Source organism: Gallus gallus, chromosome 5 (genome assembly GCF_016699485.2).
Source record: "Gallus gallus isolate bGalGal1 chromosome 5, bGalGal1.mat.broiler.GRCg7b, whole genome shotgun sequence".
NCBI lineage: Eukaryota > Metazoa > Chordata > Aves > Galliformes > Phasianidae > Gallus > Gallus gallus.
The window spans coordinates 57,026,785-57,041,732 of record NC_052536.1 but is presented as its reverse complement, the minus strand read 5'-3'; the positions used below and the strand labels follow the sequence as shown (position 1 = coordinate 57,041,732).

The following is a 14,948-nucleotide window of genomic DNA, read 5'->3' as shown; positions in this document are numbered from 1 at the left end:
AGAGCAGTGATGCAGTAGCACAGCTGCCCAGGGAGTGGTGGGGTCACCATCCCTGAGGTGTCCCAGAGCTGTGGGGATGTGGCACTGAGGGACGTGGGCAGTGCGTATGGTGGGGTGGTTGGGGTTGGGCTTGGGGATCACGGAGGTCTTTTCCACTCTGAATGATTATACAGTTGTATGAAAGCAGAAGGGAGTTCAGTTCAGCTCCTGGGCTTGTATGCCAGGCTTAGCTTGGCTGTAAGTCTTGTGGTCAGAAGGATTGCTGTTTCTTGACAAAGCAAATGTTTTATGATGGATCAGGAGTTCTGTCTGTGATAACAATAGCAATTTGAATGGGGCTTTGTTAGGACTGGAGTGGAACATGAGAGAATGCTGAGGGAAACATCATCTTTAGAGGAAAATGGAGCTACAGTACGGTCATCGGGAGAAAACAACTCCATCAGGTAGGTGGTGATTTCAGAAGGAGGGACTCACTCTTCTGGTATCACGACAGCTGGGATATCTCCATCTCAACCCTGTTCTTACCCAGGGTCAGAGCTGTGCACTGCAGAAAAAGAGCCACGTTACAGCACAGAGCTCCTGCTGAAAAGGCAGAGATAAGACATGGAGGAAGGACTACCAACTGCACTGTGAATGAATTTCCTACGCAAATAGATTGTATAGCAGAAATATCCAGAATTAGAATGAGGCAAGTTTTTTCTAGAGCTATTAATCATCTTGCTTCGGGCTTTCAGCCAGTCTTACACTGTTGAAAATGAGGTGAAAATTCAACAGTTTCTTTTTAAAGTTGCCTACTAAAGTACACTTAGTCCTATAGCAAACACGTGGTGATGTGAACAGCTGGAAGGTGTCTGAGGGTCAGGGCCTTTGCAGACACTGTGATGTTGGGGTCTGTTGGTGCTTCTGTCACCCATGAGCTGAATTTCCAGGAACAGCATCTCCCAGACACACCTTGGAGATGGCACTGTCCCAGAAAAAGTCTTTCTCCTGTCTTGAGAACAGTCATGTCTTAGACACAGGAGACCACAAAAAGAAAATGCTATTATATATGTCTAATCTTTTTCCTATGTGGTATATAATATATTGAGCTGGTCTTATACTGGGTTTCCCTTGAGCAAAACTGCAGAGCATTAACTGCCTTGAGCTGAGAGCAAAAAACATCCCTCACAACTCACAACTTAGCACTGAGCTTCTTTCCCCCAATTCTTTACCTTTGCCCCAACTCCTTTTCATATCTTTCTTTACATAATGCTTATTGCAAGTTATATATTTGGACATGTTGGCTCATGAATTATTTGAAACCATACTTAAGCTACCGCAGGTCCAGCATTCAATAGATGTTACCCCCTCCTCAATTACAGCAGGTAAGGTGAGTTGTGGACTTTCTCTGTCCACATTTTATAATGAAAGTTGGAGTACAGCAGTGTCTTCTAGAGAGCTAACCCTGAAAACAAAGCGAGGCAAATTAAAGCTGAATCTCTCCCTCTCCCTATTAGTCACCAGATAGTTTATTTTAAGCTGGAAAAGTTCTGAGGAAATGTTACAATAGGAGGGAAATTGCATACAAATGTTTAATTAGAAGCTTTTTTTTACCACGCTGAATGATAATCCTTGAAGAACTCGTGGGCCTGATTGGTGTTGCTCTACTCCTTCTTCTCTTGCAGCTCTAAAAAAAGACTAGGGATGAGCCAACACAAGAGGGAAATTACCATTCAGGTGGGAAGGCGGTGTGATGGTGAAGGCAAAAGTGGGAAGGGAATTGAGGAGAGGAGGAGGATCTGTGGAGGTGGAGGAAAAGGCAGTCGTGAGAAGCAGTCTGAAAGTCTGACGGACCAAAGTTGGGGTTGATATTGAAATGTGTTTTCAAGCCCACCCCCCAAGCTCTAGGAATATAGTCAGTCTATCCAGAAGCTGCTGTATGCCCAGATAGAAATAACTGTTAGAAACCTTTTCCCTCACAAACTTTGAGTGATAATGTATAGCAACCAGAGCTCAGTTGGCATTTGATAATGTGAGTTCAGAAACCAGCTTGTAGAGGGAAAGGAAATCACCACTCATGATGTCTTCCCTGAGGACTCCCCTGCATAGTAACAGCTGTAAGAATGGATGGAGGAATATCAAAATAATAAGGCAGCAATATGAAGCTTTTCCTCAGCCCTTCCTGTACACAGCTCACAGAATGAAAACGTAGAGGTTAAGTACCCACATCATCAAGAAGCCTTAAAATCAGAGGCTAACTTTAACCTCAGTATTAAATATTGAGGATTCAGCTGAATGTTCTTTGCAAACACACTTTTTATTCCAGCCCTGGCTTGCTGAATGTGCTCAATGCATTGAAAATGCTCTGTCACAGAGAGGAGAATTGCTTGACATGGAGTTCAGAATCAGGCTGTAATTCCCTGTGCCAAAGCAGAAGGGTCCACGTCGTGGAGATGGAGCGCTAACAGCCACATTATTGCCAAGTCAGCATTTTCTTTACGTTATCCTTTGCTTTATTATATTCCTCTGTTTGAACCTTATGGAGCAGCCAACTTTTTTTCTTACAAAGTAGTTCTGATCCCCCAGCTTTCGGGAGGGTGTTCTTGCAGAGGACTTTATAGGACACAAACCACGTGGTGGTGAACAAGCTGTCTAACATTGGTTGGCTCCACCTAAGGCTGGCATTGCTGTCATCCAAAACGCTGGAAAGAAACATGAGCGAAACATATTTTGCCCAGTGCATAGATCTGAAATCCCCTTCTTTGCTCATCACGTAAGCACACATGTATGCATACACAAGGTTATATTCAGCTGAAGAACATATGGAGTAACATAACTTACATGTGCCTTGTCACGTACTTGCATGTGAGCGGCATAGATTAAAATACACCCCCCTCCACTCAAACACAAAAAAGAAAACCTCACCTCATCTGTGATTATTGCCAGAAGCTATTTTGGGGCTAATTTTGCTATACTTAGGAAGATTTGTGGATTTTAATGGCTTGAGAGAACAATTCCAAAAAAATCTCTGCTAATCCTTATTGAAGTGAGGTCAAAGCATGCATTGCAGACTGGGCTTCTTCAGCTCCAGCTCTGAGAATTCACCGTGCATTTTTATCAGTGGGACACTCTCCTGTGAAGCTGTAGAAGAGAAGAATATCCTTAATACAGCTTAATATTGGCTGAGGTGGACTAAGAAATAGAAGCAGCAACTATCAGGATGTGATAATTCAGACAGTAATTGAATTTCTTCTATTTTACCTAGACTATTGAAATAAACCATGGCTAGGTTATTTTTTTGTTTGTTTATACATTTTAGGGCTGGGGCTTATTTTCTTTTTAATGCCATCATGATTCATTAGGTCATGGTATCTTGACTGCACATGAAAACATCTCCCATGAGCCAGTGTCACAAAAACTAATACATATTGCTGCCTATTTCTGTCTGAGCGATGAAAAGAGCATCAGAAGTTGATGAACTACACTGCTTCTTCTGGTCTTGCAGATCTTCCCTTTCCTCTCCTCTTCCAAGAAAACTCTCAACACCAAGTTAGCTAACAATTTTGCAAAGTAATTTTCCATTTTTATCTTGACCACAGATGAAGCCAGACTCTAGGATGGCTCAACTCCTATGCCTGAATCTCACAGCAACCCTACCTGTGTCCAGGGGTGTTCCCAGGCCTGAGACCAGCTGAAGTGGGAAGGCATGTATCTGAATCATTGTAGCCCACTTGGATCATCCTCATCCCCAGGACTGGGTGGCTGTGATGGGAAATGAGCCCTGATTTCCAAGCGCAGGTTCACTGGGAAATGCAAATTCATGCCATCTGCAATATGCAGGACTATGCCAGGGACAGCACACCCCTCATGAACACACTTGGCCTTAGGGCTCATCTCTTGGTGATTGCTTCTCTCCCATGCTTTGGGAAACAACTGTTTCTTATCCTTGCAGTGGTTTGAATTCATTCCCTCTGTGTTTTCCAGGATGGCCAGCTGTCTGCTCAAACACCCAGAGGATATTTGTGCATCTTTCACCCCATCAGCCTGCTCCTGCAGGACCTGAATTTATGTTGCTTGGGCTGTAAACCCCCTGCACAGCCTCCCAGGTAATTTTTCCATGGAGCAGCACACATACAGTTCAAAATGATAGCTGTTTTACTACAAACCTTTATTACCTTTCAGAAGCACTTAAAGCACTCTTTACTGGTTGCTTTTCTTTTAGACACTCTTCTTTGACCCTTCATAAAGCATTTCAGAGGATTTTTTTCCTTTCCTCTTCTTTTCAGTTTCTCAGAAACATCCATAGTGAAAATCCTGGCTTTCAGTTACTGCAGAAAAAGGCCATAAATAACAGCTCCAGCAGTGCCTGATGCTGGTGAGAATCTGCAGTGTGAACTCTCCCCTCAGCTTTTTATTGTAGGTTTTCATTCTGTTGAAATCTATCAGTGATAGACTGACTTACCCTCCTAAATCCATGAGATCTTATAATAAGGAGGAGGGTGATGCTAACAAAACAGATTAGAATCCTTATTGCAGCATGCATTCAGTGCTATGTCATACTCCTTGCCCAGTGAGCGGTGGGGTCACCATCCCTGTTGGTGTCCAAGAGCCATGGAGGGGTGGTACTGAGGGATGTGGTCGGTGGGCATGGTGGGGTGGGATGGAGTTGGGCTTGGGGATCTCAGAGGTCTTTTCCAACCTTAGTAATTCCATGATTCTACAATTCTATGCAAGTCTATGGTAAACATGATTTTTTTTTTTCCCTCTACAAAAGGAAGTCATTAAAGGAGTTGTGGAAATGCAAATCTCTCTATTATACTAATAATTCAAGACAAGGAGGGAACAGACGTATCTCCTCCAGACATCTGAGAGAATAGTTTAGTCTGTTAACTAATATTAAAAAATTATGCCCATATTCCACTTCTTTATTTTGAAAAGATTATTAACTGAAGAATGTGCTGTGTTTAAAAATCCACTAAATGGATGCAGTTTACCATAGATCCACTCTTTGGAGACTACAGATTGAAGAGGTAACCTGGTAAGGCTAAAATTTGACAGGTCCAGTAATTAAGAATGTGGGAGCAGGCAAATATTTTGGAGTGGATTTTTAGTTGTGCCTAGGGCAGGGTCTACACAGTGATTGAAGAACTAATTTCAAAGCAGCACATCCAGGCACTGTTTGGTATTTGAGACAGGCTGTTCTACCTCAGAAAGGAAACGTTATTTCTGTGGGTAGCTATGTGGTGCAACAGAAGGGCAGTTGGGTTTCCAAGCATTGAAAATGCTTTAAGACTAATCTGTGATTCCAAAACATCCCTGTTTTCACACTGCTTTTCTTCAGACTTGGAAACAACTAAAAAAAGTCTGATAAAGCCTAATAAAAAAATTATTTCCCCTACCAACAGGCCATCATTTGAAAAACCTCATTTTCTGAAATACATGCATCTCAAAGCATCAGCCTTGCTATCTCAAGCCAGTCCAGCACTTCAGATATCACTACTCCTTGTGTTTCTGCAGCCTTAATCTCTTCTGGAATTCATTCTGTTTCCGTCATTTGAGATCATTCAGGCTTTGGTGTAGCAGCCTTCGAGGCTGAACAGGGAACTCCTTTTGGAACTAGGGCAGAAAAAGAAAATGTGTGATCCATGGAAGCAAGGTCTGCCTTCATAGGGAGAATACAGAGCTGCAGTTTGCATCTGCAGGTAAATAAAGAAAAAAAAAAGCCCAACCTGAGTTGATGCTGTTCAGTGTGGTGCCAGATAATGAACAGGCTTCTACAATTATAATAACAGCAAGAGAAGGTCTAAGGAAAACACTGGGCTGGTAGTTGGTGCAGATGGTCACCAAATGGGAAAGGAAGAGGCATTTAATGGTTTTTTTTCCCCCCCCATTTTTTAATATGAATGAGGGAACTTCAGCTATTCCATTCTACTCCACCCTACCCTATTCTATTCCATTCTATTCTATCATACTGTACTCCATCCCATTCCCCTCTCTTGCCTGTGAGTCCTACACTATTGCACCTGTCCTTCATATTGATTCAAGCACCCAGTTGTGGTGATTGGATTTCACTCTAATGAATTAAAAATAATTTCCTCAATTAAAGCTTGCATTTAATCTTATTCTACCAATCACGTATATGTACACAGTGTTACACGCTATTGAACAAACTCATAGTTACACTAAAATTTAAGGGAAGGTCAGGAATTTAGTCAATTATTTAGCAATAATTTGTGCCCCTTCAGCACAAATAATCTTGCCTGCAAATAATCTTGCCAGATATTTTCCATAGTTGGTACAAACCGTCTGCAAAGACATCATTACAGAAGCCTCTGCTCATCCTTATTTCACCAGAGTGCCAAGTGATGCTGTGCGTGGCATTTCAGCCAGTTGCAGCACACATCCTATTTTTGACAAAAATAGAATGCATTTTATGGCCTTCAAAGCCTTAAACTTTTTATATAATAACACATGCCAAAAGCTAAAAGAATAAATATTACAGATTAATGAATTCATAAAGCTTTTTCCCCCAGGACATAGAACCTTTTGGAAAGCACTAAAAGGAACAGGCCTGAATATTGTGATATGAAATAGCCACCTTTTTATTTTCCTCATTTGACTCCTGTACTTTTATTGCCACTGATTTGGATGAAAACAGACATTTTGCATCGTTATTTCTGCTTGTTAAATAAGATTTTTGTTGGAAGTTTCAGCTTTAAATGAAAACTCAGTGCACAGATAGCTGATCTAAAAATGAGAGAGGACTTTATCGCAAATGTAGCCAATTCCTTTCCTTTCTGAGACCAATAAAGGGTCATCATCTTATATTTTCACAATTCTGAAACTTTTGAAACATGTTTCAAATGCAAATCTAAAACATCCATCGGCTTTTCTTAAAACCTCACACATAAAAGTAACACTTGAGGTATCATTCAGAAAGTCAAACAGCTCTTAGAAAAATAAAAGCTACTTGTAATGATGCTTTTAGCGAATAAAATAAGCAATATTAAGCAAACCCCCCAGTGCTTGCTGATGAATAGTATAACCCTCCACTCAGTTAAACAATCTTTCACTGGCACAATGAGGTGAGGTGAAAGCATGACCTGCAAAGGAAAGTGTCAGTAGTGCAACCATTGCAAGACTTAGAGCAGCATTCAAGGTATATTTGCAGGTAGGCATGATGACTTGGGGATGTGCAGTTTAAAGAACAATTGAAAAGTAAATATGTTTATAATCAGGATGATTTATTTCACCTTGGTCACGTGGAACTGCATAAAAGCAGTCTTAACGATTAAGGGGAAGGATAAATGACACTGATAAAGTTTAAAAGCTCACAGCATTTGTGAAGAGCATCGAGATGGATAAGTGTTGGAGGAAAGTAACTCTTTTGCTGCAGTTTTGTAGATCACTTAATTGTAATTAAAATACTCTGCTGCCAGCCTTCCTAGTGTGAATTTTCATTATAATACAAAATTGTACTTGAAATTAATTACTGTATGTCTCAACTCATCGGGAACTGACTTTTCTGACACTTGGAATGTCAATTCTAATGACAACAATGCTGAAAGCAGGCATTAACCTTGCCCAGGTTTCCTCCCTTGCCTCACAGGAACCGCTGTAGTGCAGTGACCTGGACTGCTGAAGACACTGAGTGTTTTGTTTATTCAAAACCACCAGGAAATGCTCCTTGCCTCCCATGACATTGAAGACCCGTGATGGTAGATCTACTGGCTTTGCAAACACCAATTCCTGGTGACTCAACCAATGCTCTCTCCAATGCATTGTGTTTCCAAGTATGGTGAACATTTCTCCTAAAGCTGAGCCCTTCCAAACCTATAGCCATCAGACAGCTGCAGCACAGAAACGTTCCTAAGGAATTTGCCAGCAGTCATAAGTCATTGCTAATAATGCGACCACACAGGGTTTTCATGATTTGACTTGAAGGTGAAAAATAAAAATCCTTAAAGAAAAGGGAAGAGAAGAAGAAATTCAAATTGCAAAGCTCCTTACAAAATGGAACTTTAATATAGATTTTTTTTTTTTTTTTCATCTCCCAGAGTGAGGGTCAGGTTGGCTATTAGGAAACAACCATTCATTCATTCCCTGGAAGAGCAGTAATGGACAGGCATGGCTGCCCAGGGGGTGGTGGGGTCATCATCCCTGGGGGTGTCCAAGAACTGTGGAGATGTGGCACTGATGGACACGGTGGGGGTGGGTTGGCTTTAGACATGGGAGTTTCAGAGGGCTTTTCCAACCAGAATGCTTCTGTGAATCTATTGTTCTATGAATAGTAAGCCACCCACGTTCAGTTTTGTATTCTTCATTTCAATGACCGTAGAAGACATTCAGTGCCACAAAGAGAAGCATCCACAAGGTCCCAGCCATTTGGTGTAAAATAGCTGTTCAGTGGCTCCTACTGTTGTGTGGACACATCAAGCGTGGCACTTTCTAAAGGTGCTTCTGAACAGCACGTTCATTTTTCTGCTGCAATCCTTTGCAGCACCACAGCTCAGCCAGAAGCATGTTGGTTTTTAGCTAGAGTTTATTTAAGGAAAAGTGGGAGGAAAGAAATTAATTATTGGGTCACTGCGGAGCTGTTCTTTGGTTTCTGCTTTGCGCTGGCGTTTCTCTCTCAAATGAATTTTAGAATTATTTTATTAATGGAAATGTAGGCAGATGGACTTGAAAACATAACTCTTCACTGGCTCAAATAAGAATACGAAGTAATTAAGTGTTTTATACCTCCCTTAAAGCTTTATTCTGCTCTTTTTCAGCCATCACAAAGCAGCTCTTTATCTCAGTAGTTGACCTGCCTTTTTCCTCCACTTTGACACTGCCCAGTGCTGCTCTCTCACATCCTCACACACATCCCACAGCTTAAATACCATCTCAGAAGTGTGTGTTCTGGTTTGCCCCTGTCTGTGCTTAGTGACAATTGCTCTCATTCAATTCTGTGGCTTTCCCTGAAAGATGTGGGTCGGTACACATAAACCTGGTACTCTGCCCCACCTCTGGCCAATGCAGAACACCAGCAAATTTTGAAGTGACAAAGTGCAATAAAACAAAAATGAAGCCCAGCTTTCACTGATGCTATAATCATGCCTGGGGGCACGGAGAGGGAAACTGCAAGCCACAAGACAAGCTGCAAGTGAGATATGGCTGAGCAATATCCGTGTTGAAGTATGGGTGTATGCAAAAAGACAAAGATGATGTAATGGCAGATGGAACTAGGGAACATGCTGACACTCCCAGCAGTATGTGCCTGTAGCAACTGGACAGAGCAGTACAATGGGAAAGGCATTACAATAGAGGTGTGATAACAGAAGGACTAGTTCAATAGAAACGTGCTATAAAATGAAGAAGATTGCTCACCTGTATCTAAAGATTCCAGGTTTACAGGGAAAAGCTTCATCAGGGAGAGATCTCCAGAAAGAAAGCCTTCCCCAGTAACAGTCAGACCTTAAATGAGGTCTAAGAGAGGTGCAGCCAGGATCCACCCCTTCCAGTTGCACAGCTGAATTGCATTCACCTGTGCTCCCAGGGCTGACCGGGTCCTTTCCCCAGGTGCTCAATCAGTGGTTCAGGCAGTGACTCAACAGTTCCCATACAGTGCACTGTACAGAGCAGGGCTTTGCTGCTGGCCTCCTGGCTTGGCAGGTATTCTGCTACTAGACTAAGGGAGCCAACACAGATCTATGGACTGCATGGAGAAACACTCTGATTCTCCACTGCCATCCTAACTGCACGTTGCCTTCTTTCCCCTTGGCTGGGACAAAAGGTTCAGGTTCTTAACGTTCCTTTCCTAAATTCTTCACAGCTGCTCTATGGTTTCTGATTCAAGACTGGATCATTTTACTGCAGGAATCAAAAGACTGCTGTAGTCTTCATGCAGCACCCAGTGACCATAAGAGAATCATGGAATCATAGAACGGCCTGCGTTGAAAGGGACCACAGTGCTCATCCAGTTTCAACCCCCTGCTATGTGCAGGGTTACCAACCACCAGACCAGGCTACCCAAAGCCACATCCAGCCTGGAGGAGGAGCGTCCAGCGCACAGACAGTCTCCAGTACCAGCCATGCTGCTGCTGATGCATTGTCAGGCTATGCAAGTAATCAAAGCTCCCCAGAGGATCCAACAAAATCAGACTTGTGAACTCACTAAGATTTCCCATTGCTTTCTATTGAGACGCTAATTAGCTCATTCTGAACAATTGCTGCTTAAGATTTGACACTCTTTGAAAGATGAAGGTAGGCTTTACTCCAGCAATCTCACCAGCCAGGATTGCATTATCAGATACGTGATTAATAAGAAAGTGTGGCAGTAGAAAGTAAACAATTACGTAATGTACGATGACAAGATGTCAAATGGGAAAAAATAACAGCATCCATGCACCACACAGCACAATTGAAAGCCAGTATTCTACTAATTTGTATCTTGTAGTTGACTGTGGACTCTGATCATAGAATCCTAGAATCATTCAGGTTGGAAAAGACCTTTAAGATCCCCAAGCCCAACTCCAGCCCACCCTCACCATGCCCACTGCCCACGTCCCTCAGTGCCGCATCTCCAAAGCTCTTGGACACCATCAGGGAAAGTCACCCCACCACTCCGTGGGCAGCTGTGCCCAATGCCTGACTGTTCTCTGGGAGAAGAAACGTTTCCCAGTATCCAACCTGAACATCGCCTGGTTCAACATTAAGGCTGTTACCTCTTGTCCTAAAATGATGAAACTTTTCCCAATGGCTGGAGAAGTCCTTCCTGGCTTCTGTAACACATGAAGAGACTGTGCAGCTATTCTTTTCAGAAACACATAAAGACTGGAAGGTACTGTCCTACCTGCCACCCTGCACAGGGGAAAAGGCAACTGCATCCCATGCATGGCCATGTCTAATCTCCCTGCAAAATGTGTTACCTGCATAGGAAGGAGTCAGCCCTGGGCTGATGGGGCGCAGAGCAGAGCACTCCATTCCAGTGTCTCACCAGGGGGATAGTGATGTCAGCATGGCTTTTTTTCCATAAATTGTTTCAAATTTCATAAAACTCCAAAAGAGTTGCCATAAATAGGTATTTTGGGCAGGTGAATGAAAAGGTAGGAACTAGGGCTCACTTCGTTCTTTAATTTTACAGGTCTAGGACATTGTCTAAAGTTCTTAAACTCAAAGCACGCACATAAATACACAGTTCCTTTTGTTTCCATCTCTGACATTCCAAGAAAACTCATTTCATTTAGTCAAAACAATACACTTCCCTGGGGAATGATGATCTGTTAAGCAAGAGTGTCTAATAGCAAACCAAAAGGTGCATCAGAGAGGCTCCATCTCTCTGAGAGTAAGGATTGTCAAAAAAAGAGCCGTTCTTCCTATACATGATACTGAAGTTGGTGCAGTTTGTCAGAATATTTCTCAAACAGTCCAAAATGTGATTACTTTTGTGGAAGAAACTATTCCAAGTCAAACACAGCTGAGGTGAAATGTATTGCAGAGAAATTATGAAGTTTATTGGTTTTGTACGACTGCATATGTAAAGAATCAAGCCATCAGCTGTCAGAGCTGGGGCTGGCTTAAGCAGAACTGTGCTGCTTTCAGACTGCTAAAGTTCCTTTGTTATATGGTGTATGTATACAAATTCACTGTGGACAGGTTGACAGCCTTGAGAGGTGGTGTGATAGATGTGGTCCATGGTGCCTCTGAAAGCCACTTGGTTCGCACAGGTGTGTCAAGGAAGACCTGTTTGCAGTGTATTACATTGTTGGCTATAAAGACTTTCCTACAGAGATCCAGGCCTCTCACACGGATGCCTTAGAGCTATTGCTTTCTTTTCTGTAGCCTCAGCTCTACATTCTGCTCTTTTTTACTTGGCATGCAAAGCAGCTGTCCTTGGCTTTGATCGCCCTTCCTGCCTATCTTTCCCACTGAGTTCAACCCCATTATTTCTGTCCCCTCTGCTATGCCCTTTCCTATCATCTCTGCCCCCTCTTCTTGCTCTCTCAGGCCTTTCATCACGATCTCCGCAGGTAATGCCTCTCCTATTGACTTCAATGGGCAATAGATGTGCCCTACCTCCTGCAAAGGTTCTGGCTCACATTAGGCACACAATTACAGCTTTTGGGGACAGTGTCACTTATCCAAAGGACAAACTAGCATTTCAGATGGCCCATTTTTATAAATAAATATTAAATCCAGAAAATAAAGATTGATTCAAACCATCTTGTTGTACCACTTATAGGAAAAATCTGATATGCTGAGCTATCTCTTAATGCTGCACAATTGCAATCCAATTCCATTAGAAGTCGTTGATTAAATGTCTAATTAAGAGCCGCCCAAATATATATGATGTTTATATATAGTGGAGGGTTGGGATTTTGATGAACTCATTAATACATCTCTTATTTATGAAAAGTTACAATGGCTTTGCTGATGAAAGCAAAGTCTATTCTTTTGCTTTACTCTGTACTTTCCTGCAGGGAAAAAAAGATCAAAATTATCCTATCTTTTCTATATTTTTTCATATTTCAAGTGGTCTGGATGGATACCTAATTTGCTTTCAGCATCGCATATCCACTTTCGACATCAGAGGATACAGTTTCTGAGCTTTGCAGAAGTTTTAGCTGCTCAACTACCATTAAAGTCAATTGGATCATGTGGCTAAAGTAACATATAACAATTGGAGAATGCACTCCAGGGTTAAACTGCTGTACTTGAGCTATTAGATTGAAAGAATTATCCATCTTCCAAAACACAACCTGCATTGCCACAGCATGGTGCCCCCTATTCATCACCTCCAGACACTGAAAGCTGCTTTCAGCCCTGGTGTAAATGAAGTTGCCATATCATTTGAATCACGCAGCTTAAGCCAGAGCTGGATCTGTCCCACACAGAGCTGCTGAGTTTTCAATGCAAGAGAGGCCCAGGGTAATTGGCACTGGTCTGTGAGCATCGCAGGAAAGAGAAAGAAAAGGAGTTATTGAAATAAAGTGGAGAGACTCTCCTTTGAAAACTGGAATGAAATGAAAACAGAAGGAAGAACAGAGTTTGTGGCCCTTCCCACACCTGGCTCTTCAGAGCATCCTCTTCCCGCTGGCATCAAGGGCTCCAGGGCAGAAGCAGGTGATGCAATGGTCATCTCTGCCAACTTTTAAAAACTTGGGAAGAACTCTTCACTTTCAGAACAAGAACTTGCTGCTAAATACGGTAATTATGGTCGCAGGATAGTCTTCTTTTCTTGGATTTTTGTGACTGAACAAATTATTTTTCTGCCCAAGACAACAAGGTATTTTTATAGACTGCACCTAATTGCACAGCAACAGCAGAATGGGAAGAAGCCACAGGCCTCAAACAGATTGTGTCTCGTTCTTCCAAAATGAGAGGCAGAACTAATCAGTCTGCAGAAGGACTCAGTAACCAATTAACTAACTCCTAGCAGTCAGTAAAATAACCCTTGTGAGAGAGGGAAGGTAATGAAGCTACCCTGTCAGCTTTACAATGAGATCCCTTGATATCTGAAAATATAAAACATTTTTATACTCATTTTCTGTACATTTTCCAGCCCATTTCCTACCATAAAATGAAATAATGTGCCAATAAATGCAGTATTTAAAATTTTGTGCCTTACTGTGCTAACGTTCAGGCTGGATATGCCATGGGTAAGCCAAAGAGCACTGCCATACCTGGAAGAAACCAAAAGATTTTCCTACTCACAGTGATAGCTGCTTAAGTGGATGAGCATTGTCCTTGTCTTGATCTCGAGTCATAGAGTCATAAGGCTTGGAGAAGGCCACTAAGATCATCTAGTTCAACCATCCAGACCTGAGCTCTTCCACTCTATTGTTTCCACGTGTGATGTTTTATCTTTGGTCTGCCTTCAGTGCGTCTCAGGTCAAAGTCACCTCTTGGTAATTTCTGTAATACTGATCCTCCTGAAGACGGTAATACAGGTTTATATAAAATAGATGACAGAATGAAGACAAGATACCAGATTTCGTGATTCACAGCCCACTGCTCTTCTTGTGATGTCTAATTGCTGCCAGGAAGCCCCTCGGTAGATCAAGATGCAATATTCCCACCAGATCCTATACACATGAGCAGATGCATGGGACCCATCCCTGGTTTTGCTGATTCACTTGAATTCGATCACATAAAAAAGTGACTGCTTTTCAGCATAAAAGTTCATCATGATCCTCATATCATCAACACATCTGTGGTAGCACCCTTCTGCGGATCATCTGAATTGCTTTGATGTTACCTGCTGGATTGTAAATGGGTAGCAGGAGCATTGGAAAGCCTCAAAACCTTCTCCTCCGGGTAACCATGTGTCTGGCACAGCACTGAGAAGAATGATGGGTCCCTGTCCCAAACACCAGATTAATTGCTTTGGTCATGTGGCCTAACCTTGTCCACCATGAGTTCTACATCTGTTTTTTCTTATTATTAAACAAAAAAACTCTAAAAAAAACCTTGTTTCCTCTGTAGTTATCTTTTCCAAACAAATAGCAGTCAAAATTATTTGGGATTTCTCAACTGCAAGCTACAGATGAGCGTGGTCTAAGATGTAGTTCCGCATCATTACCACAGATCAATAGGTGATTAAAATGCTAGTTTAATTTCAAAGTTATAGTCTCCATTTCCTTTGTGTCAGAAGGCTTCTTGCATGTGAAGGTAAACCTTAGCTGGAGGGTGTGCACAAACTCTGGTGTGCAGAATGACATGCTGATTATAAAGAGGATAATTAGAAGAGCATTTAATGAATCTCAAGAGCCATAGCTCAAACGTCTTCGATCACAGGTTTTATAACCCATGGCCTCGTGATGAAGACTTTTTACCACATTTGCTATTTTGTTGGTGGTTGAATCCAATTATACTCTAAAAACAAGCAGGAAAAATGTCATAACTCCTTACCTGACTCCATTGGAATGAGCTCTGCTTTTGGACAGTCTTTTTTTCTTGTCCTTCTGTTTTGCTCTATTAGAAAA

The 14,948-nt window shown here is 42.1% G+C and overlaps 1 long non-coding RNA gene across 1 annotated transcript; it reads left to right on the top strand.

Moving 5' to 3' along the window:
- The first annotated feature begins 392 nt into the window (after nucleotides 1-392).
- Nucleotides 393-14,495, top strand: LOC124417990. The gene is made up of 3 exons (XR_006939365.1): nucleotides 393-443; nucleotides 3,964-4,085; nucleotides 12,497-14,495. It is a non-coding gene; the product is annotated as an uncharacterized LOC124417990 (long non-coding RNA).
- Nucleotides 14,496-14,948: the final 453 nt, after the last annotated feature.